This window comes from Triturus cristatus, chromosome 7, assembly GCF_964204655.1.
Source record: "Triturus cristatus chromosome 7, aTriCri1.1, whole genome shotgun sequence".
NCBI lineage: Eukaryota > Metazoa > Chordata > Amphibia > Caudata > Salamandridae > Triturus > Triturus cristatus.
In genome coordinates, this window is record NC_140590.1 from 1,290,410,001 (window position 1) to 1,290,432,841 (window position 22,841).

At 45.7% G+C, this 22,841-nt stretch overlaps 1 long non-coding RNA gene across 1 annotated transcript in view; it reads right to left on the reverse strand.

Annotated features, from left to right (window-relative positions):
• Positions 1-13,876: 13,876 nt before the first annotated feature.
• Positions 13,877-22,841, reverse strand: part of LOC146811912 (uncharacterized) — a 59,964-nt gene continuing 50,999 nt past the window's right edge. The window contains exons 2-3 of the long non-coding RNA XR_014965845.1: positions 21,451-21,591; positions 13,877-14,400 (exon numbers count right to left, since the gene is read on the reverse strand). This is a non-coding gene — a long non-coding RNA (uncharacterized LOC146811912). The remainder of the gene's footprint in view (positions 14,401-21,450; positions 21,592-22,841) is intronic.

Sequence of the window (22,841 nt, forward strand, 5' to 3'; positions counted from 1 at the left end):
TTACGTTCCAGCAAAGCAGCGGAGTTGCTCCGGCCCTGCGGGTCGGAGACCTCCATGCCAGGATTTGAAATGGCTGTGGTGCTTAATGCTGCAGTCCAGGAGGGCCGGGTGGATGAGAAAGGGCCGGCAAATCATTCAGCTTTGACATCCTCGCCCCCCGTCTGCCAGGAAGCTCGCAAAGCAGTGGAACAGGCTATAAGAGACCAAGTGAGTACAGCAACAAATACAACTGCAATGGAGAATAATCTTTCTGGGAGGAAAAAAGGGGCTCATAATGACATAGTTACTAATCTCACTCATAATCTTGTACATAATCCTGTATCTGACACATTTGCTCTTGAAGAGACTGTCGACAGCTTGATTCAGCCGCTAAATTGCTTACTAGACACAGGTACAGAGTTTTGGAGTGGCCTAAGTAATGACCCAACTGACTTATTCGAACAGTCGACGTGCAGTCTCACGGAGCGTGGGATGGGGACGCTGCAAACTGTGAACAAAACTCAGACTTTGTGCAGTCTAATTTTGTTTTGAGGTGTGGAAAATACTCAAGTTGGACACCAAGCAGGAGGTGCAAATCTGCAAGATACTACAGTCTGTGGGACAGGGGAGCTTACTAACTTAAAAAGCAATGCCCCAGCGGGGGGGGGGGGTAAACTTAAAAGCGAAAGGCCCTAAAATTACTCGAGCTAGCAAAGGAGGCAAGGGCCGCGGTGGTGCAGTGAAACTTCGAGTTACTGATGCACTGGGACGGCTTATGGAAGCCGCGGCGAGCAGTGTCAAGGCCGGTCCTGGGGTGAGCCCCCTGCACAAATGGGTGGCCTCCAAGGGCGAGGTTAAGGCCATTGTTTCAAGGTTATCTAATCCTGGTCCCGGTTATGGGGATGTAGCCGCTACAGTAGCCGGAGTGGGTGCTGGAGCTGATACTGAGTGATTATCTTCTGTACCCGGTGCCTCACCAACCTGTCATGACGGCCCCGACAGCCAAGTTTGGCCCCCAGGGGGTTGCAACAGTGAATCTTGCAATCTTTCTGCACCACCATCAGCCTGGCCTTCAACACAAGTCGTGACAACTGTGCCTGCTGCTACCACAGTATTTTCAGCTACGGCATGCAGCTCAGTAACTTTACCTTGGCCCGTATTAGAACTTGGAACTCCTGTGAAGGGGCTGCGGGCAGCTGATGGGGAGGAACCATCCCTGTCTACAATCCTGCAGGCGCTAGCTATTCAGAGAGCTGAGGCTCAAGAATATTACCTACAGGCTAAGACAGACAGTCAAGAGATTAAAAGCATTGTTCGATGTCACTTCTAAGGTCATTCAGCTCTCATCTGAGGTTACTGATTTACAGGAACGTGTAGCAGCGGTGGAAGAGGCCAATAGGTATACTGTGAAGTTAGCCAAAGTGCAGGATTCTCAAATAACCCTCATACAGGCCAAGTTTGAGGACCTCGAGAACCATCAACTACACCAGAATTTTAGGATTTTTGGCATTCCTGAAGGAAAGAAAGGTTCTGTCCCTCAGGCCTATATTGTTAGTGTTTTTCAACAAGCTTTTCCTTACCTGGCGGACAGGGACATGGATTCACAGGTTCAGCGAGAGCACAGACTGCCTCTTTCTCAGGGGAATCAATCTAGGTCTAATTTTTCACAGCCAATTTTGGTGTTTTTGGGGAACTTTCTACTTTGACAAGCTATATATCTAAGAGCACGTCCATCTGCTCCTGTTAAGTTAGGCAATATGTCTATATTCGTCCTCTCCGATTTGTGTAAATCAACAATGGACAAACGCTGGAGGCTGCGCCAATTAATGGATCCTTTAAAAACAGTGTGTTCACAAGTGTTTTAACAGGAGCCGGCTTGTCTTAAGATCATTAAGGATAGCCAATCATAGGCAGATTCGGTACTGCCAGTGCCACTGGTGGCAGCCACCTTGCTGGGCGGGCATATTGGACCGCGGGCCGAAATTAATCCAATTCTCTATACCGCGTGGGCATGGAAGGCCCTGGCAAAACGGGCGCAGTTTGGGTATCTCTATGCTCCAACGCTACAGATTGCGGAACATCCAGACATTTGCGTGACACAGGAGCGGGCTGCGCTGCACACACTGAAAAACACGGGGATGACGCAGATGGGTGATCTCTATCGGCAAGGCCAGTTCCGACCACTTTCAGACATACAGGAATGGCGGGGTCATGACCTGATGCTGGGATTCACTTACATGCATGTGCGGCAGGCTGTCTGTGCGCTATATCCCGACTATCTAGCTGAGCCGCAAACGCTTCTGGCATTGCAGGCGGTGTTAGCAAACGACTCATGTAAGGGGCTGATAACTAAATTATATAATGCTTCCCTACGGTAGCGGGACCCCATAGACAATCCATCATACAACAAATGGAACATTGCTCTGTGTGACACCCTGTCCATGGATGCTTGGAAATTTTGCTGTATGCTGACGGGTCGCCTGACGGCGAACTGGAACCTCCGAATCATACACTTCAAATACCTGCATCAGTTATATTACACACCTGTTCAACTGCGTAGATTTGGGCTGCGGGACAGTGTTTGTTGTGTTTGGTGTGGACAGGGTGATGCGGACTTTCTACATCTTGCATTGGGCTGTGCTGGCATACAGGCCTTCTGGATTAAGGTCACAAAAGTGCTCACGGAGGTGGTGCTGGAGATTGTGACGTGTGCGCCTGCTGTCTGCATACTGCGGTGGGTAAAGAACCTCAAGCCATGCAATCGAAGACTGGTGGCTATTTCCACTTTGTTTGCTAAGCAGGTAGTTGCACAATGCTGGGGGGCTAAAACTTTCCCAAAAGTGAAAAGGTGGGTCCGAGACTTGCTAGTTTGCAGGGACAAATTGGGGATTTACGCAGAAGAACAGCCTGAAGCCTCGCGGCCCATGGACTTTTGGTCCCCGCTCACTGGGTACCTGCTAGGCAATCCAGATTTGCAGTAGGGAGTTATACTGATGTATTACTTGTTTAAGGTGGTAGGATGGCGGTCGCCATTGAGGTCTGTTCCATGTTTCCAATTATCTGTGATAACGGGTTCAACTCATTCTTTCAGTGCCGGGTTCTGGGGTGGGGGGTGTTTGGGTTGGGCAAATGTTTTTTCTTTTCTTTTTTTTTCTCTACTTCACCGTAAAATGGTTGTATTGCTTATTTGACATATCTGATTTGCTGGGTCCCGTGTTGGGGCTGTGTATTTGTTGCTGCAAGCTGCTCAATAAAAATAAATAAAAATAAAAAAAGGATGGCCAATCACACTTCTTTTTCAACGACCAGGATGCCAAACAAGCCCTAGTAAAGTGCAAGCCTAATGCCAGAAAATGAGACACTTTTTAAGGGTGGCATATTTTTGATAATACAGAGGAATGCAAATGTATCCCTCATGGCGTATACTATAGTTTTTTTACTTTTGTTGGCTTTGACACTTGATTGGGGAGATGGGGGGGTTGGAGGTTGGTAGAGCCCCGGGGTGTGGGGGGGGGGGTTGGTGGAGGGAGCATCTTCTTATGGCTGTCATTTCGGAAAGCTAGATGGGGGTGATTCCTTTTTTGTAGGTGCAGGGGGTGTAGGTAGAGAATGGCGGCCTCCCGCCTCTAGTTGATTTGGTGGAACAGCAGGAGGGGAGGGGAACAGGGAGTAAGGGGTTTAAATAGCCGCAACTTAGTTAAAGTAGCACTGGTAGAGCACAAGGGAAAGGGGCACGCAATGGGGGGGAGGCGACCGAATCAGGAGTACGAATATTGTTTGAGGTCTGGTTTTAAATACATGTGTTGGAATGTATCAGGCTGGAAAGCGCCGGCTAGTAATGGAGGAGCTTCGTGCATTCAAACCTCACATATTAGGTCTCACCGAATCGCATTTAGCCTTTAAGGATAGAGCTCTCCTAAAACAGCTTGGTTATGATTCACTTGTATGTACTACGCAAGCGGTTTCGATTCAGGGGTGGCTATATTGAAATGTAAAAACTGCAGAGTGACGGTTTTGCATACACTGGCTGACTCTAAGTGGAGGTGGGTAATTGCATAATTGTTGATCACCGGGCGCAAGTTTACAATTTGTGTGCTATACGGCCCCAATACTGATAGTCCAGAGGTTTTCCATCATCTATGTTCCGAACTTTTGGAATGGGCAGGTGAGCTGATAGTCATGGGGGATTTTAATTGCATTATAGATAAAACGATCAATACCACTAATACTGCTACTCGTGCTCGAATGGGCAGGACTAGGGCAGCTATCTTAGAACACCTTCATATACACAGACTTGGGGATGCCTGGAGGAGATTATTCCCTACCATACCTGGGTATACGTATTATTCATCCCCACACAAATAATGTTCCCGAATTGGTATGATCTTTGCTAACAGAACCATGTTGGAAAATGCATCCATAGAGGTGTGCCCAAAAATCACTTCGGATCATAATCCGGTGATGCTAACTGTGCAGTTCCAGTCGGGGGTTAAAAAACCAGCAAAGGAATTTTAATTTCCTAGGCACCTCCTCAGTAATCCAGATTACTTGAAATTTATGCGAGGAACACTAGGTGACTATTTAGAAAATAATAGGGGCTCGTCGTCTGTGGCAGTACTATGGGATTGTCTGAAGGCCTATGTTAGAGGGGTTACGCTGCAGTATATTATAGTGCAGAATAGTCAGGGTGCGCGTCAAGTGGAACAAGAGCATAGGCTCTATCTAGATCTAGAGCAACACCATGCTAGAGCGATTGCCCTAAGGGATCTGGGGGAACAGCTAATATATCAGTAGGTTATTGAAGTAAGAGCCAGGCTCAAGAGGGGGCTTAGGGACAAAGTAGCCAACAATTAACTCAAGTATAAAACTAAGCAATATGAATACGGGGAAAGGGTTGGCCGGTTGCTAGCCAGACAGATTGCCGACCAAAGGGTTAGAGTAATTATTAAGCTAATTAAAGGAGCGGATGGCTTATTTTACACTCGGTCGGTAGATACAGTGGAACGATTCAGGCTTTTTTATGGCAATTTATATGGCGTGTCAACACCTATTAGCCAGCAAACTGTTATGGATCACTTACAGGAAAGTGCAATGCCCATCTTAAACTCCCTAGAACATGAGCTCTTGCAAAAAGACATTAATCTTATGGAGGTTAGGAAGTGATTGGTGCCTTGCCAACGGGTAAGGCTGTTGGTGAAGACACCATACCGCTGGAATTTTATAAAATCTTTAAGGACGTCCTAGCACCTGTCTTTTTGGTACTATTCAATAAAATCCCTGAAGGGGAAGACGCTCCCCCTTCTTGGAATACTAATAATGTTATAGTTTTTCCAAAAAAGGGGAAATCTGTAGAGGAAATGAGCTTGTACCGGCCTATATTGCTGATAAATGCCAATGCAAAAAAAAAAATCTAAAATTCTCGCCTCTCGGCTGGCTCCTGTTATACACTACTTGGTTTCAGAACAACAGCATGGCTTTGTTCCAGGCAGAGACACGGCAGACCACATTAATACAGCTATTGCTGCATTCGATGTTTCCGACCAGCTAAACCAGCATATAGAGATGCTGATGTTGGACGCCGAGAAGGCCTTTGACTGAGTTGCTTGGGGAGCACTATGGCTGCCTATGTCGTCGTTCGGCCTTGGTCAAAGGTTTATCTTGGCCGTTCAGAAATTGTACCACGATCCGAAAGCTGCAGTTAAGCTTAATGGCCTCACCTCACCCCGTTTTGATATTCGGCGGGGCACGTGGCAGGGCTGCCCGCTGTCTCCACTATTATTTGCTCTATACATTGAGCCCTTTATAAAGCACTTGTTGCAAACTATTAGGATAGCCCCAGTGTCCCTTAGTGGTCTAGAACTAAAATTAACCGAGTATGCGGATATTGCGATCTTCACTACTAGACCAGTTGATGCCATAGCTGAAATCACACAAGAGGCGCAACTATTTGGCTCCTTTTCTGGCTATAAACTACATTTCAACAAGACACAGGCAAATTTTAAATTTTCAACTCGAGAGTGCCCCATTAACATTAGGGATCACGACAATGGCAATATATCTTGGAATCTGTCTTAGTAGCCGAGTAGATGAGGTGGTTAATTTGAACTATGAGCCATTGCTAAAAAAAGACTGTGGCCAAATTACGTAGTTGGCACCGGCTTCCACTTAGTATATTCGGGAGGTGTAATGTGGTGAAAATGAATATTCTCCCGAAGTTCTTGTATTTATATCGCACCATCCCATTAATGGTACTGTTTACATTTTTTAGGCGCCTGGATGGCACTGTAGGGAGCTTTATATGGGGCTATAGATGAGCAGGGAGGACCCTTCGGTATATAAGACTAACATATAAACAAGGAGGCTTCAAGCTTCCAGACTTTAAACTGTACTTCTGGGTCGCATTTGTCAGTCGAATTCAAAGCCTACTCAACGGGCCCAATACTGGTAATGCCTGGCTCTCTTACCAACTGGCCTGTGGATTAAATATGGGGGTTCTACTGTACAAAACTGCAGACCCCAATTATTACAAGCGGGTGTGATTTAAGATAGTTCGAGATATTACCAGGATATGGCAAGACATTTGTAAAGAACACTATCTACCAGTGTTGCACTTCTACACGATGTTGTGGGGCAATCCTATACTGCCTGATATTTTTCACGATTACACTGGTAGATGTTGGCAATGTAGGGGTATACACCAGCTCGGTCAACTGTACGATGGACAAGGGTTTCGACCTTTTTCAGCTGTAAAAGAAGAGTTTGGGTTGCCACAGAGTACATTTTTTAAATACCTACAAATAAGGGACTATCTCTTACGTGGCCAGAGTCTGGTAGAGATGTTGAGTCCTTCTGAGATTTTATCTATATTCTTTCAGACTATACGATGAGGAACTATTGGCATAGCATATCAGAAACTATTAGCAGCTGTCGGCGATGACGGCTTACATGTCGCAGCAAAGTTAAGTTGGGTTTTTCAAACTGATATTACAAATGAGGAAATGCAGGAATCATTGGAGACAATAGATTCAGTATTAATGTCAGTTAACTTGAAGTTTATGCTGTATTATACTCCTGAGATCATTTCCAAGTGGGTTACGACACAATCATCGGTTAAATACTTTTGTCCTAAATGTCATGAATATGCTAGAGATTTGAGTCATATGTTTGTTACTTTTCCTAGGCTGAACAGATTCTGGTTAGATATATCTAGCATGCTCACAATACTGGTCGGTCATGATGTCCAGTTAGCAGAGAAGGAAATAGTGCTAGGGGTAACACCCGATACGGGCCGCCATATGAAAGTAATAGTTCTTATTGTTATAGTATGCGCCCGTTTTTTGTTAATCTCGAGCATGGATTGAAAAGACAAGGTGCAAGCTTTAATGAATTTTGGGTTTCACTGAGACAAATATTTTAAATGGAACTGACGCTAGCTAAAGCCAGAGGCCCGCGCTCTTGGTTAAAGTGTAAAAGGATGTGGGCTAGCCTGCAATGTGATTAATAACTTGCAGTCTATTTTTGACTCTTCTACTTATCGTCTCTCTGTAACTTGATTGATGTTAATTCTCTAAAATGTAATGGTTATTGGAGAATTTCTTTTGTATTTTGCTTGTGCAATGAATTATACTTGTGGCTTATGAAATAAAAATAAAAAGATTTATAAAAGAAAAAAAAGAATCATACCTCCACACTGGTAACTGGTGTGGGATGTATGATTCCACCCTTATGAAGTGAGCTTCGCGAAGTCACTGGTCTTCCCCGTGCCAGCCTTCTCGACCCGGACAGCACAAACTGGATGCTGCCGACCAGAGACACACTTCTGCCCTCCTGCAGCTGAGCCAACTTTGAGCAGAGGAAGGCAGCACAAGAGGCATCCTGTCACAGGGAGGTGTAACCACCTCACAGACAGGATTTAGTGTATTGTGTCGGGGTCGGGGCACTGCCTCAGTGCCTGAAAGTCTGCACCTGGGGCACATTTGGTGTTCCTGTGCTTAGTCCAGCTCAAACCAGTTCTGGGAGCCGTTGGCCCCTGCTCTGGTGCGAAACTGGACAAAGGACATGGGTGTAACCACCCCTCTGTCCTGACCCTCCCCTAGGAGGGTCCCCTGAATCTGTCCAACCCTCTACCGTGGGTACGTAAGGGCTTACCTGGCTGTAAGACTTTAGATTTTACGTAGACAAGATTCTGCAACAAGAAACCACTGACCTTCGACAGTTTGGACACTCTGGACTTCGCTGGACTTCGACTGGGCCCAACTTCATCTCCTTCTCCGTCCAAAGCATTGTCTGTGCCCTTGCACCATACAGGCTCCCTCCAGGACCTGTGGAGCACTAAGGACAACTGAAGAATCTCCCTTGGGGTGAAGGAGTCTCCCCTGCATTTGCAGGCACCATAACGCGACTGACCAGTCTGCTAATCCTGAGCTCCTGTGGACTCTGAAGGCTCCAGCAACACAGGAGGAGGGTTCCAAAGTTCAATGAGGTCGAGCTGCCCTCTCACCTAGTTTGAGGCCAGTATCCCTCATGGGGAAGACATAACCCAAACCCCTGTGCACCACATACTTTTGCAAGTGCATAAGCTTGTTGGCAATTCCCGAGCTTGTGCATTGGACTCCGTGTAGTCCTGACCCTGAGTAGTATTTGCACCAAAGAACTCCGGCTTCCTCGCCTGAGTGCTCCGTGGGCTGGTACTTTGTGCTCTTGCTCAAGGTCCCCTCGCGACTCCTGGTCATTCGACTGGTGGGTCCTCTTGATTTTAATTGGGCTTGCCTGGTTGCTCCAGGTGTGCCCTGACTCCCCAGTGCTTGGTGAGTCCCCTAGACCTTGCTGGTCTACACCGTAACCTGCTTTACATTCCTGCGTGGGTTGCTGTTGCCAAGGCTTGTTGGTGCTACCGCCGGACACTGACCCCCTCACCACTCGACATCCTTCGTGGGACAGCTCGCATCCAGCTCCTGGTCATCCTCGACATTTCCTGGACCTTGTGGTGCAGAGTCAAGCATCCCTTCTTCGCACCTGAAGCACCCGACATCGGTGGGCATTCATCTACCGAGCCCCTGGCCACCCTGAGGTGACCCAGACTCTGTTTCCTCTGCTTTCAGGTTCCTTCCATCATGAATCCACCCTTGGATTCCTACAGACACTTTCTTCCTTCCCGGCAGAAGCTCTTCTTTGAAGCCCTCCATGGATAACTGCTTTAGAGAGGGCCTGTAACGTTCAGAGGGTCCCTCAAGAGCAGTGGGCAGCTATCTTGTGGCTCTCCTTTGAGAACGACGGCGGTTTCCGACACCACTCCAGGCCTATGCACCCGGCTCCTCTGGGATAGGTAACTTGGGTACTCCAGTATCTCAGGGTGGGGTGACTCTCCAACCTCTTAAGTTCCAAAGGGTTTCCTCAAAGTCCACTGAGAAGGGTCCTAAAACTGTAAAATTGTAACCGCGACTTCCCCATAGAATTGTACAGAGCCCGCGATCGTGTTAGCACGCTGCACTCGTCCTCCGTGGGGTCTCTTTCTACTCACCTTGGGTGATTCATTGGAGTCCCAGTGATTCTACGTGTTCTAGACACTGTCTCGACTCCAGTCGTGGTTCTTATACCACTATTTTAGTATATGGTTTGGTCTCCCCTGGAGCCCACTGTGTATTGTGCTGCTTACAACTGTTTCTTTGCAAAACTATTGTGTGCTTTGTGTTGTATCCTCATGTAGAGGATACTAGAGAGTGTTCTATAAATAAATACATATTTTTTATAACTGCTGTGTGGTTCTCCTTTCATTTAGTTAATACTAAAGGTGATATTCTGGTAAAACAAGCTGTTTTACATTCCTTCAAGATTAGGTCTCCACACAGCTACCACTAGGATAGCTTTCTAAAGGTTATCTTTGACCTCATACATCATAAGGGTCATTTGGACTGGTGCAAGGTGCCCACTTTAATTAGTGGACAGCATATACCAGGCCAACTTCTCACATTGGTGTGCAGCGGTTGGGATTCAAGCTTGCAATTTTTCACCGGATAAATCTTTGTATTGATTAGCTGAAAACCACTAAAGTACTAGGTACATATAATACCAGCTTTCAATAAGTAAGTTCTATTGAACTTGGGGTTGGGTAGTCGAGGGTCTAGCACACCCTTTCTCCAGCCTAAGAGAGTTTAGTTTCCCACTAGGTTAGGTAGATGCAGACACCGCACCACACTTAGGGGCATATTCACAAGGATTTATCGCTGAGTCATCCGCACTTTATCGCAGCCAAAGTGGCGATAAATGTACCTCCCCATTCACAAGCTGGTGCTAACAGCCCACAGCACCAGTTTACCCATGATAGCAGACGCAAAAAACATCACCACAGAGGATCCCCACAACTATTGCTAATGAGATGCAGAGTGGGCGTTCCCGTGCCAAAAGCCACGACCACACCTCAACATTCTCAACGACCAGACAGATCGGCGATAAAAACACAAAACAGGCGATAAGGTGCATTAGCACCAGGAAATCTACACCTGCTCTGACCTGGTGTTAAGTCGAATGGCAGTCAGCACCACAAAAGGGAGACCAGCCCAGGGCCACATCGGAAGGGCAACAGATGTGAAGGAGCCACCCATCATGCGGCCCGGACACCCAAGAGGGCCACAACACCCACCGACACCACCCCAGGACCCTACCCCACACCCGGAACGCCCCCCCTTCCTTCGGACAACCACAGAGGCAGCACACACAAAGACAGCGGAACCCCATGAAGCGTACCAGCCGCACAGACCCAACCTCTGACAATGTCACTGTCCACCACAGGCTGAAAGGGACAAACACCCAAAGCATCCCGACCATCATCGCCCAACAGGCCTACGGCACCAACACAGCAGACAACCATCATCCCACCCCCCACCCAGCTGCGGGCTTGGCTGCACTTGTTGGCCCCTGGCACTCCCCAACCAACACCCGCCAGAGTCGGAGGAGTCTCACAGCAAGCCACATCCAAGTCCCTCACATCTGCCCTGGACATCACCATCACCGTGGTACCCCAGTCCCCATACATCCAACACAATGCGCAGGTCACGCTGCAGACCAAGCAAGGATCATATGCCATAGCAGGATGCACACACGTGTTGGGGGCAATCCACAGCACACATGTCCCACCTCAGCCCCCTGGTGACACAGCACACAATCACCCGAACTGAAAGCACACGTCCCACCCCAATGTGCAGGCAACAACAGAACACCGTGGAACCTCCAACAATGTCGCCTTCAAATACACAGCCAGTGTGCATGATTCCTCCATCCTACGACAGTCCATCAGCAACCAGTGTCTCCAGGATGGCACAAAGGGAAATGCAAAGCCCGTTGGCAAGTTCCAAATGAACACCCCACTCACCTCAACTCCACAACTATGCAAATCAGAACTCAGGCAATGCACACGTCACAAAATCACAACCAACATGCACAACATGCCCACCCACCAGAAACGAAAGAACAACTCACAATGGTTACCTGGCCAAGCCGTGAACATGAGCCATCAACGGCATGGCACCTCAGCCACACAACAGCCGAATGTGGGGAGAGGTGGCAAACAGGCATGTGTGAAGGATGCAGTAGTACCTTGATTGGGAAAGTACATAATGCCAAGAGTGGCAGAGATGTGCTGGACAGACTGCAGTATGAAGCACACATCCATATCCATGGCGATGTACACCTCTGGTGTATGGAGTGTAGTGGACAGTGGACACAACCATGTCACCACAGCCAGTGGAGGACCTCAAGGAAATCTTGCCTGTTACCTCCTCCTAAGCGTGACCGGAGTGGGATGGCCCGGCGTATGCCACAGCAGCGCAGGGGTGTGAATAAGTAGCATGTAGCCCTGGGCGTGGTCCTCTTCCGGAAAGCCCAATGTCTCTGCCAGGGCGGCGCCTCTCACCCGACGCCGTCCTCTAGAGTGGAGTTGCCTGTGATGCTGTGCGCCTGCCGGACCACAAACCCATCAGGCCCGCCCCTGCGCAGTCAGGCCTCACTGATCACCTGCCGACACCGGCGTGTGTCAAGGAGGGCCCACCACGTTCCGTCTCAAGCTCCAGGCCACAGTCCCGCGACCTTGGCAGCCTCCTCAGACTATCATAGCCTCCACGACACAGGCCCACTTTAGTCCTATTCCGTTGACGTACTCTACTGCCGCCTCAGGCCTACTCCTCGGCCCAGTAGGTCCCATGTGTGAAACTGTGTCCTGAGTCATGAATGGCTGTGACTCCAAACCCGGGCCACCGGCAACAGCACAGACTCCCTTCGATCAGTGAGGCATAGTTCCTTATGGGCTTCTTGTGACATGTGGTGCCACTAACCCTGTTCAACGCCATCCGGCAACACGTGGTGCCACTAACTCCGTTCAACTCCAGCCGGCGACATGTGGTGCCACTAACCCTGTTCAACGCCAGCCAGCGACACGTGGTGCCACTAACCCTGTTCAACGCCAGCCGGCGACATGTGGTGCCACTGCACCTGAACTGCGCAGGCCGGTGGTGCCATCCAACCTATGCTGGCGACACTCTGTGAATGGGCCGCGCTGACCGCTGCCTCAGGCCTACACCACAGTCAGGTAGGTCACACATTTGGAACTGAACATCGGTCATTCAAAAGGCAGAATACATGTCATCGCACGCACGGAGTGGTGTGAGAGGATGCCGCGTTGCAGTCCGGAGGGAACAAGATCATCGTTACAGAGGTGCTCAAACACTACCAACAACTGCCCTTGTGTCACTAACTCTGTGCCGCGCCAGCCAACGACACGTGGCTGTGGGCCACTGCTGACCACTGCCTCTGGCCAACACTGCAGTCCAGTAGGTCACAGAGTCTTTATTTTGCATTGGCTGAGTTCGTATCAGCGTACCGGCATCATCGCAGACAGCATCCCCTCTCAGCGCCAGTGCCACTAAGTCTGTTCCCTGACAATCATGGACACTCTCTGGGCGAACTTTGGTGGCGTCTGAGCCTATGGACTATGGGGCAGTTTTCATCCTCATGTAGCTGATACCTAATTGGTGGTGGCAACGAGGCAGTCGTATTCCACTCCTCCATTTGCTGCTTCCGGATAAAATCAAACCTTTCGGCGTCATGCCCTGGAGGACACCTTCCACTGTCCCCCGATACCCTCCGCAACATACACCTCGGACATTGATGGTGACCCGCTCATGTCGCATGGCCCCCCTGACTGCACCGCAAGTCACCGTCCCGTGGCTAGGTGCCTGTGCCAGCCGCAGTGCATCCGGGGCCACTAACTCTGTGCTGGTCCGTTCCAGGACCCCTTCTTCTGAGATATTGGATGGCCCCAGAAGCGTTGGCCTTGGGGTCATCAACGCCATTTCTCTGTGGCCCTGCGCTGTACGCAGCCTCCGGGCTCAACAGCGTCCCACCAGGGCTCACACATCAAATAGAGTCATGACTGGCCCGGACGTGGCATCACCGCAGGAGGAACATGCCACTGGTGCAGATCAGAGCTTCCGAATCCCCTCTACTTCCACGGACGGAGCGGTCTCACAGTCACACACGCACACACACATCGCACGCTGGTGGGGCCCATTACACCAACATTCATCCTACCACTCTTATCCGTGCCATGTATAAGGGGAAACACACCTTTTAATACCTATCTGATCTGCCTGTACCTTGAGGTCAATGCGACCAACTAGTTGCTTATAAATCTAGCGAAAAACATTTCAAAGAATACACAAATAAATTCAATAAACATGACCAGAAATAATCACCCGACACAGAGATTCAAACAGAATTATATGTTTATCTAAAATTGTAAGAAAAGCCAATTAAATGCAAATTAATTTCTCTCATATTTACCTATTCTGTCTAAATATCAGATCCTAAGTCAGAACCGGTCCTCTGTAGAAGAATTAGAGTTTCCTGCCGTCATGTAGAGTCATCGTCCTCTCCGTCAGCATAGGGACCTCGGATCATCAGCTCGGGAAGAAGTGGCGCTAGACCTCTCTAGCCTACTAATATTTATACTAAAATTTACATTCTGTAAAGTTACAATTTATTATACAGAACGGATGAATGGCGGAAATAATGTCATCTTGGTACATTTATGCCACTGTGCGAGTTTTTCTCACACATAGATTGTCCCAAATAATGAATAGGAAAATTGAATGTTCATGTCTAATTCGATACATCCACGGATGTATTATAAGATAATTTGTATCCCAATGGTGGGATCAACAGTTCATAAGTTCAGTTTTCACTTTTTGCAACATCTTCATGTTCAGGGGCTCTTGGCAGCCATCCTGGATTTGTCGTCATGTTCATGGCTTTTCAGTTTTGTCGAGTGGGCAAGGTCACAGGCAGCGCGAAGCTTCCTTGCAAAAGTTTCCATCAACTCAAATGCAGGCTGCGGGTGGTAGCCATCTTGTAGTAGGCCACATTAGTCAACTTAAGTGAAAATAAACATAAAACAGAATTACTGCACGGAAATGATTAAACAGTGTTATACCCCTGCTAATACCCTTATGTGTATGGATTTATCTAGTTATTTGCAACATCAAAAGCCATTAATGCATATTAATTTAAGCGCAAACATAATAACATTACATAAGCAACATCGATTTCTGTCAGTTTGCTCACCAACTTAGTTCACTTATTATTTTAGCCATGCAATAGCATTCCCACGTGTAATTCTTTTGTTAATAAGGTTGGTTAGACAACATTTGATAAACTTTTAATAATTAATAATTAATCAGTAGTACTTTTAGTTATAACATGCGAAAATGAAACAGGTATTCGGTTTTAAAGTAAAAACCCTGCTCCATCAATCCCCCCTTTGGTGATAACTAATCACCACAAAATCAAAACCCCCTAAAATCAATTTAGTTTCCCCTTTTGGAAGAATTCAAAATATCTTCTTGTTCATTTATCTAAACCCTTGTTTCCATCTCATCTTCCTTTTTAGTTTCTATATACATGCTTTCTCTTAGCTCTTCTAATTCTATTTCTTGTGGATCTCTTTCTGGTTTCTTTTGTCTCTTTTTAACATTTTCTTTTGTGATTTTCTTTTTATTTCTTCTATATCTACAACACATACACCCTAATCTAAGGATCAATAATGCAACAATTACACAGGTTAATGGAAATAATATCTTACCAAAAATGGTACTACCTATTTTAGCTATAAAATTCTTAATAGCAATCATCTTATCAGCCATTCTAGTCCAGATACTTTCAGCTTGCAGTGGTACTAATTCTCCATGCAAATAAGTAATATTTTTGATATAAACTTTTAGATCTTTTCTTTCGTCAGGAATGTAAGTGCAACAATGTTGAACCTTCAGCATTCCACAGACTCCACCCTGTTTTGCCAAAAGAATGTCAAGGGCAAGTCGATTTTGCATTGCCATAGCACGCAAAGCAACCATTTCTGTATTAACCAAAAGAAAGCCTCCAGCGGTGTTTGTTGACAAGCGATCCACCACAGTTGACAGCTTCCGAATGCCAAATGCATTTCAAGAAATTCCTACTGCTGGAATTAAAGCTCCAAAAATATCTCCTACAATTTCTGTCCATTTTTCTCTTCTATAGCGTGTTAATAAATTAGTTTGTTCAGCATCATCTACTCTATCCATGTGAAAAATCTTTGGAAAGACCAGGCCAACATAACATGTACCAAAGCAATGGTCAGGCAAACGGTAATAAGCCTTGTTCCCACAAATATAATACACTCCCGGAAAAACTGGATCTTCTCCTCCTCTAAATCCCCATCCGGTTGCAATAAAGTATGTATCATGGCACTCACTAGTCCCTATAAAATAATAATCATATTGGGATCTCTTCCTGGTAATGCACAGTTTGCCTTTCTGTGGGGCATCTATAGCCATAGTTGGACTGGTTCCATTTTTCAACTCCTTTTCTTTCTCAATATCCCACATTGTGTCACTCATTTTATGCCCTTCTGCTTTCTTGTGCATATTCAGTCTTCTTCTCTCAACCATGTCTAGAAAATTATTTTCTTCTCCTTTCAAACTGCAAGTTAAATTATTTCTAAAAACATATTCTAAGGTTAATTCTTTGGTTTCTAAAAATATCTCACCTAAAGTGTTAGCTTCTTTTGCAGGATTCAGTGCTTTATTCATAGGCAACTGCCCAAGAATGTTATCTACATTAGACATATTATAATCTAGTTTCCCTAACTGGTAACATATACTAATCAACACACTACAGGAAATTCCATACGTAGCCGGAAGATGATGATAAGTCACTCCTTCCGAAACCGAGGCAGGTAATTGCATGCAGACGTAGCAATCCATTACTTCCATTGTCTTTACGTACTCATACAACAATTTAGAAAAAACATTGCTAGAAAAATCATTAATTGACCTATCCTTATGTATATGTATATTGCTAGTTCTAGTCGGTACTATTTTCTGTGAACTTTTCCCTATATTAGTTTTGTTCTCAGTATAACCTTCTAAAGTGTCTATAGTGACTCTAAATGAAATCAATAGAGCAAGCATGCTCCAAAGCAACATTAATAACCCTGTACAGCAGCAGCACATCTTGCACCATCTTTTCAGAAAGGTACATCTACTTTTATTATTCTCAGTGTTAGCCATTTTGTTAATTCGACCGTGTCTTTTGATTTAGCCTCTTCTACTCCTCTACTGAACTTAAGGGCAGCAAGTACCCACCAGATTATTACAATCTATTAATTTTAGTATTTCTTTTTCTTCTCTTCTCCAAGTGATTTTCCTTGGATTTACTCAATTTGGATTTTCATCACTTTTCACTGCTTCTTCATCATCATCAAACTGTATCAGGTCCTGAACATCCGTCTCTTCTCCAATGTCGGACAAGATAACTCTCAGGATTCCCACAGCTTCTTCTTCAGCAACCGCCTTCAGTAAAGCCTCCTCTGGACTTCCTTGGCTGTCCGCCTCTTCTCCTTGTTCAGGCAGTGCCACATACGTCCATTCCGGTGACTTGTACCTCTGATTTGGTTTCCTTAGTCTTTTAGTTCTCTCAGGTATCTTTGTTTCTTCTTCTTTGGTTGGATTTTGACTTGACACTTCGTTCACTTGTTCAGCTTTCAAAGAGTTAACTCGTGTCAGTTTGTACATTAGTCTCTTTATCTTATTTGGCCAGAGATCACCTTTAGCATTTTTCTTTTGTTTTCCTTCTTTATTGTTTCTTTCTCCAAGCCAAGTTCTCTTTCTCAGAACTCGTCCTCCATGTATCTCATTGTCACTTTCATCAGACTCTGTCTCAGTTGCCTCTTGTTCATTACCAGTTTTCTTTTCCCCCACAACTTCCTTTTCTCCAACAGTCTCTTTTTCCACCAATTGAGATTTCCCTACTTCTGTCCCTCCTCGGGTCTCCGACACGCAATCTTCTTGCTGTCTACTTGTCCCTTCACCTAGCTTGTTGTTGATGTTCCCTACACCTCCTCGGGGTTTTTCCGCAATCTGTCCCTCACTGTCTTTGTCTGTCCCTTTTTCTTCAATATTTATCTCAGGTGGAACTTGTCCAATTTCCCCAAGTGATTCAGGTGTCTCTTCTGTTGGAATGTTCTTTTCTTTTCTTTCTTTCTTTTTGTGTTGGTCACTGTCAATTGGAACCTCGGGTAATTCTTCTGAGTCTGAACTTGCTTCTGCAGTTTGCACTGTTCTCTTCAGAACTTCTTCTGGTGGGATGAAAATTTCCCTTGACTCACTTTCCCCACTTTCAGGATTCTTTTTCCTTCTTACTGCCTCACTGTCTGCATCATCACTGGAATCTGATTCTTCAAAGTATTCTTTTCCAGTACCACCTCTTGGATTTGGAACTCTCAGTGTGTGACTTGCGTGTATCCAATTTTTCACACCAGCACACTTTACAGCAGTCGTTGTGGTCAAGATGACTTGTCTTGGCCTTCCCCACCTTGGAACCAGGCAATTCCTTCTTCTGTGGACTTTTATCCTTACCCAGTCCCCTGGGCTCAGATCATGGGCTGGTTTCTTTTCAAGTGTGGTGGCGTCTTCTCCAACCTGGTGAAACACAGAATGAACTGCGTCAGCCAGGCCTTTACAGTAATCCAAAATCATGTCATCAGTTATTGTCATCAACTTGTAGACTGGTACATATGCATGTCTCATTGCCCGTCCCATGATAATTTCATGTGGACTCAAACCTGTCGTTCTGTCTGGAGTAGACCTAATGGTCATCAGGACTAGAGGCAAGACATCAGGCCATTTCATTCCTGTGGCTAAGCACATTTTGCCAATTCTGTTTTTGATGGTACCATTCATTTGTTCAACCACACCAGAAGCCTCTGGTCGGTAAGCACAATGTAGCTTCTGCTGTACACTCAATGCTTCACAAATTAGACCCATGATTTCATTATAAAAATGTCCTCCTCTGTCTGATTCAATGGTTACTGGGAACCCGTACCTTGGGATTAACTCTCTTAACAGTAATTTGGCCACTGTTATCCCATCATTTCTTCTTGTTTTGATATGCCTCCACCCACCTGGAGAACAAACAGACCACCACCAGGACATACCTCAACCTGTTGACTGGGGGCATTTCAATGAAGTCTATCTGCATTCTTGTGAAGGGTCCTCCCTCCCTGCCTATTGTTCCTAGGCTCACCACTGTTTTCTTTCCGGGATTGAATTGCTGACATATCAGACATCTCTGGCAGAGACTTTCTGCTATCAGTCTAAACTTTGGACTGTACCAGGTTCGCTTAAAGGCTCTTATCATAGCATCCCTCCCCAGGTGTCCTTGGCCATGATACATCCTTGCCATTGTTGATAGCATGCTATTTGGCATGACTGGTCTTCCATCCCTATAGACCCACACATGATCTTTCTCTCTAGGTGCACAACCTGCTTTCACCCAATCTCTCATTTCTTCATCTCCTGCCTCATCCTGCAGCTGTTTTACTTCCTCCCATGTTCCCACCTCATTAGTAAACATTAAGGAACAAGAAGATATTTCTCGCTCTTTACTCCTGTTAATCGAATGATTGTTTCTTGCACAGTATTGTGCTATGTCATTGGCGAATTTATTTCCCACTGTTACAAAATCATCACCATGACCATGAGCAGCACATTTTACAACTGCTAGTTCTTTAGGCAGCTGTATTGCCTCTAGCAGTTTTCCAACCACTTCAGCATTCTTTATGGGAGTTCCACTTGAGGTCAGGAAACCTCTTTGTAGCCATAGCTGGCCAAAATCATGGACAACTCCGAAGCCATACTGGCTGTCAGTCATCACAGTCACTCTCACACTCCTCCCAATCTTGCATGCTTTTGTCAATGCCACCAATTCTGCCACCTGAGCGGATTTAACTCCTTTCAAAGGTGATGCTTCCACAACTTCCGAAACTTTGCACACAGCATATGCAGCACTCAATACTCCTTCATCTGTTCTCAGACAAGATCCATCCACAAACAACACATGATCACTTTCAGGCAGTGGCAGATCTCTTATGTCTGGCCTTGGCTTTGTACAGTAATCAAGTACATCCAGGCAGTCATGATCAACGTCATTTCTCACTCCCACACATTCAGCATCAGGCAACAGTGTCGCTGGATTCACATTCACACATCTCTCCAGGCTTACATTGGTTGCACCAAGAATGACTTTCTCATATTTAGTCAGCCGACTATGAGACATGAACTGTGTCCGGCTCCTTGTCAAAAGGATTGCTACATCATGAGGTACAAATACCCGTACAGGGTATCCCATTATGATTCCCTCACTTTGTTCCAGACCTTTGCAGGTAGCAGCTACTGCTTTCAGACAACCTGGTAAACCCACAGCTACTGGGTCAAGAGTTGCTGAGAAATAGGCAATTGGCCTCCTCAGGCGTCCATGTTTCTGGATTAGCACTGAAAGTGCACATCCATTTCTCTCACTACAATACAGCTCAGATTCCGTTTCTCAATCAGGCATTCCTAGGGCAGGAGCTTCACATAGTCTGTCTTTTAACTCTCTGAATGCAGCCATTTCTTCTGGGTTTAGTTCTAATGGGTCTTTCACCTCACTTTTGGTCAATTTAATCAATGGTTTGGCAATCAGGGAAAAGTTACTTATCCACTGACGACAGTAACCCACCATTCCCAGGAACATTCTCACCTCTCTTTGTGTCATTGGGGCTCTCATTCCTCTAATGATTTTGATCCTGTCAATGGTCACTTTTCTCAGGCCTTTCTCAATATTATGTCCCAGATACTGGACTTCTTTCTTACAGAACTGCAATTTGGCTGGAGATACCTTTAATCCTCCATCTGCCAAGTGATTCAGTAATGCAATGGTGTCTACTTCACAAGCTTCACGTGTTTTTGATGCCACAAGTAGGTCATCAATATACTGGACCAAGACCGAATTTTCAGGCATTGTCAGACTTTCCAGAGATTTCTTTAGCAATTGATTAAATATTGAAGGGCTCTCTGAATACCCCTGTGGAATTCGGCACCATGCCAAAATCCGTTCTCCAAATCTAAAAGAAAATATTGGCTGGCTGTCATGATGCAATGGGATTGAAAAGAAAGCATGACACAAATCAATTACCGTATACCATTCTGCATCATGGGGAATCTGATACAAAATCACTGATGGATTTGGCACAATAGGACAACATGGCACAACAATCTTGTTAATTTTTCTCAAATCCTGTACTATTCTGAACTTTTCATTAGGTTTCTTCAGTCCCATTATTGGTGAATTACATGGGCTGCTCAATATTTCTCTTAACACCCCCTGCTGAATCATCTTTTCAATTTTGGGTTTTATTCCTTCAATTATTTCAGGTGTCAATCTGTATTGCGGTATGTTTGGGTAAACCACTCCCTCTTTGACAGTAATCTTTACTGGATCTACATTCCTCATCAGACCCACATCTTCTCCAGTAAAATCACAAACTGCTGCTTTCACTGTCTGTTTTAATTCTGGGGGCAATGCATCTGGATTAAATATTGCATATGTTCCCAAAGCCTCACATTCTCTGTTATCCATGGTCATTCTGTATAGAACATCCTCATCAGGTGTCTCAAAGGTTATTCCATCTGGAGTACAGAAAATAGTGCAATTCATCTTACATAGCAGATCTCTGCCTAGCAAGTTCACAGGATTTGTGTCACACACCACGAATCGGTGCATGTCTGAAAATTTCCCTATTCTAACCCTTACTGGTTCAGTAAGTAGAGTTTTAATCTGTGTGTTGGACACACCAACTACTTGGATAGCTTCATCCGAGAGAGGAAGATTCTTTATATCAGCTGACCTGACAGTTGATCTCGTGCCCCCTGTGTCAACTAGAAAAGTGACACTTTCACCATTAATTTTCCCATCTACAAAAGGCCCTGCCTGGTCTATTTCTAGAGTTGCGCCAAGTACGCACTCCTCTTCCTCTCTTCGGCAACGTCAGAAGTCTCCCTCGGAGTCGCTTCCCTCATTTTTCAGCCAGTACTGAGAAACTGCGCTTGCGCGTTTTGGTTTGATTACCTGCTCTTCATCGTAGAATCCCGACTCTTGGCTGTACTTCTGAGATCCTCTTCTCTGTGGCAAGGGTGGTTTTGGCACCTCATTCTGCTGCTTATCAGTCTTCTGCTGTTGCCGATGTTGACCACACCCCTCACTCTGCACCTGTGAATTCAATGATGGATTATCATCATTAGTAGACGGTGGATTCTTACACTCGGATTTCCAGTGCCCCAATTTTCCACAGTTGTGGCATGGGAACTTTTTCTTGGCTTCCTCGATGTTCCCCTTTCCTTTTCCTGGACCAAACCTAGGTTTATTTCCTGGGTTATTTGCCTGTTCAACCAACTGAGCTTCCTGTCTTTCTGCAACTTTCACCTGTGCCCACATTGCCTTTTCTTTTAGCTTCCTCTGCTTTGCCTCAATCTCATCACTGAAGTATTTTGCAGAATCTCATCAATCTTCTTACTCTGCCAGTCTACGGTGTGCTGCCGTATCATTTCACTGATTTCAGGTCGCAAACCATACACAAATCTATACACAAAATGACTCAGATCCTTGTCACCCAGGTGTTCATCTCCACTGAACTGCTTAAAAGCTAGTATCAGTCTTTCATAGTAAGCATGGACTGATTCTTTCAATTCTTGGTGTGTTCGATCTATTTTAACCCAGTCTGTTTCCTTGGGAGGTACCTTATTTTTCAAGAAGGCCATAACCTGCTCATACTTCTTCATTACCTCCGGGTCTGGAGCTCCTGTTTTTGGATCTCTCGGGTATTCCTTAGTGGGCCAGTCTATGACTATTTTACATTCTGCCCACAGGTCTGCTGGTACAATTATATCAAACAGACTATTCAGGTCAATCCACAGTACTTTTGACAGCTTTACAAATCTGTCGACCTGTCTGTACCACTCAACGGGCTTTTCCCTTAGTCGAGGGAAATCATTCATAAATGATAAAATATCCTGTCTGGTCCATGGGACATGTACGTACCCACCTCCTGGAATCTCTCTCATGGGGTAAGCTGTCACTGCCTTCTCTTTTTCTTTCAGGGGAAATGCCGAGTAAGTTCTATCTGCCCCATCCTCTCGCTTTCGGTACCATCTTTCTTTCCATCTTTCTACATCTCCCCATTTCTTCAGCAAAGCAATCATTTCCTTAATCTGTCCTGTTCGGCCTGCATTGTTCAGATTCTCAATGTCCTTATCTGCAAAATCCACTCGGTAAGGCTTTTGTAAAGCTTTTACCTTATCCATGTCAATTCCCAATTCACTGGCTATTCCTTTCAACCTGTCATGTATGTTCTTTGCTCTCTATGTGACACTATTGCACAGGAAGAGGGTCTCCCCTTCCTGATAATTCTTCAGTGTTTCTGTAGGGATTGTTCCTACTATCATCTCTTCCATCTCCATACG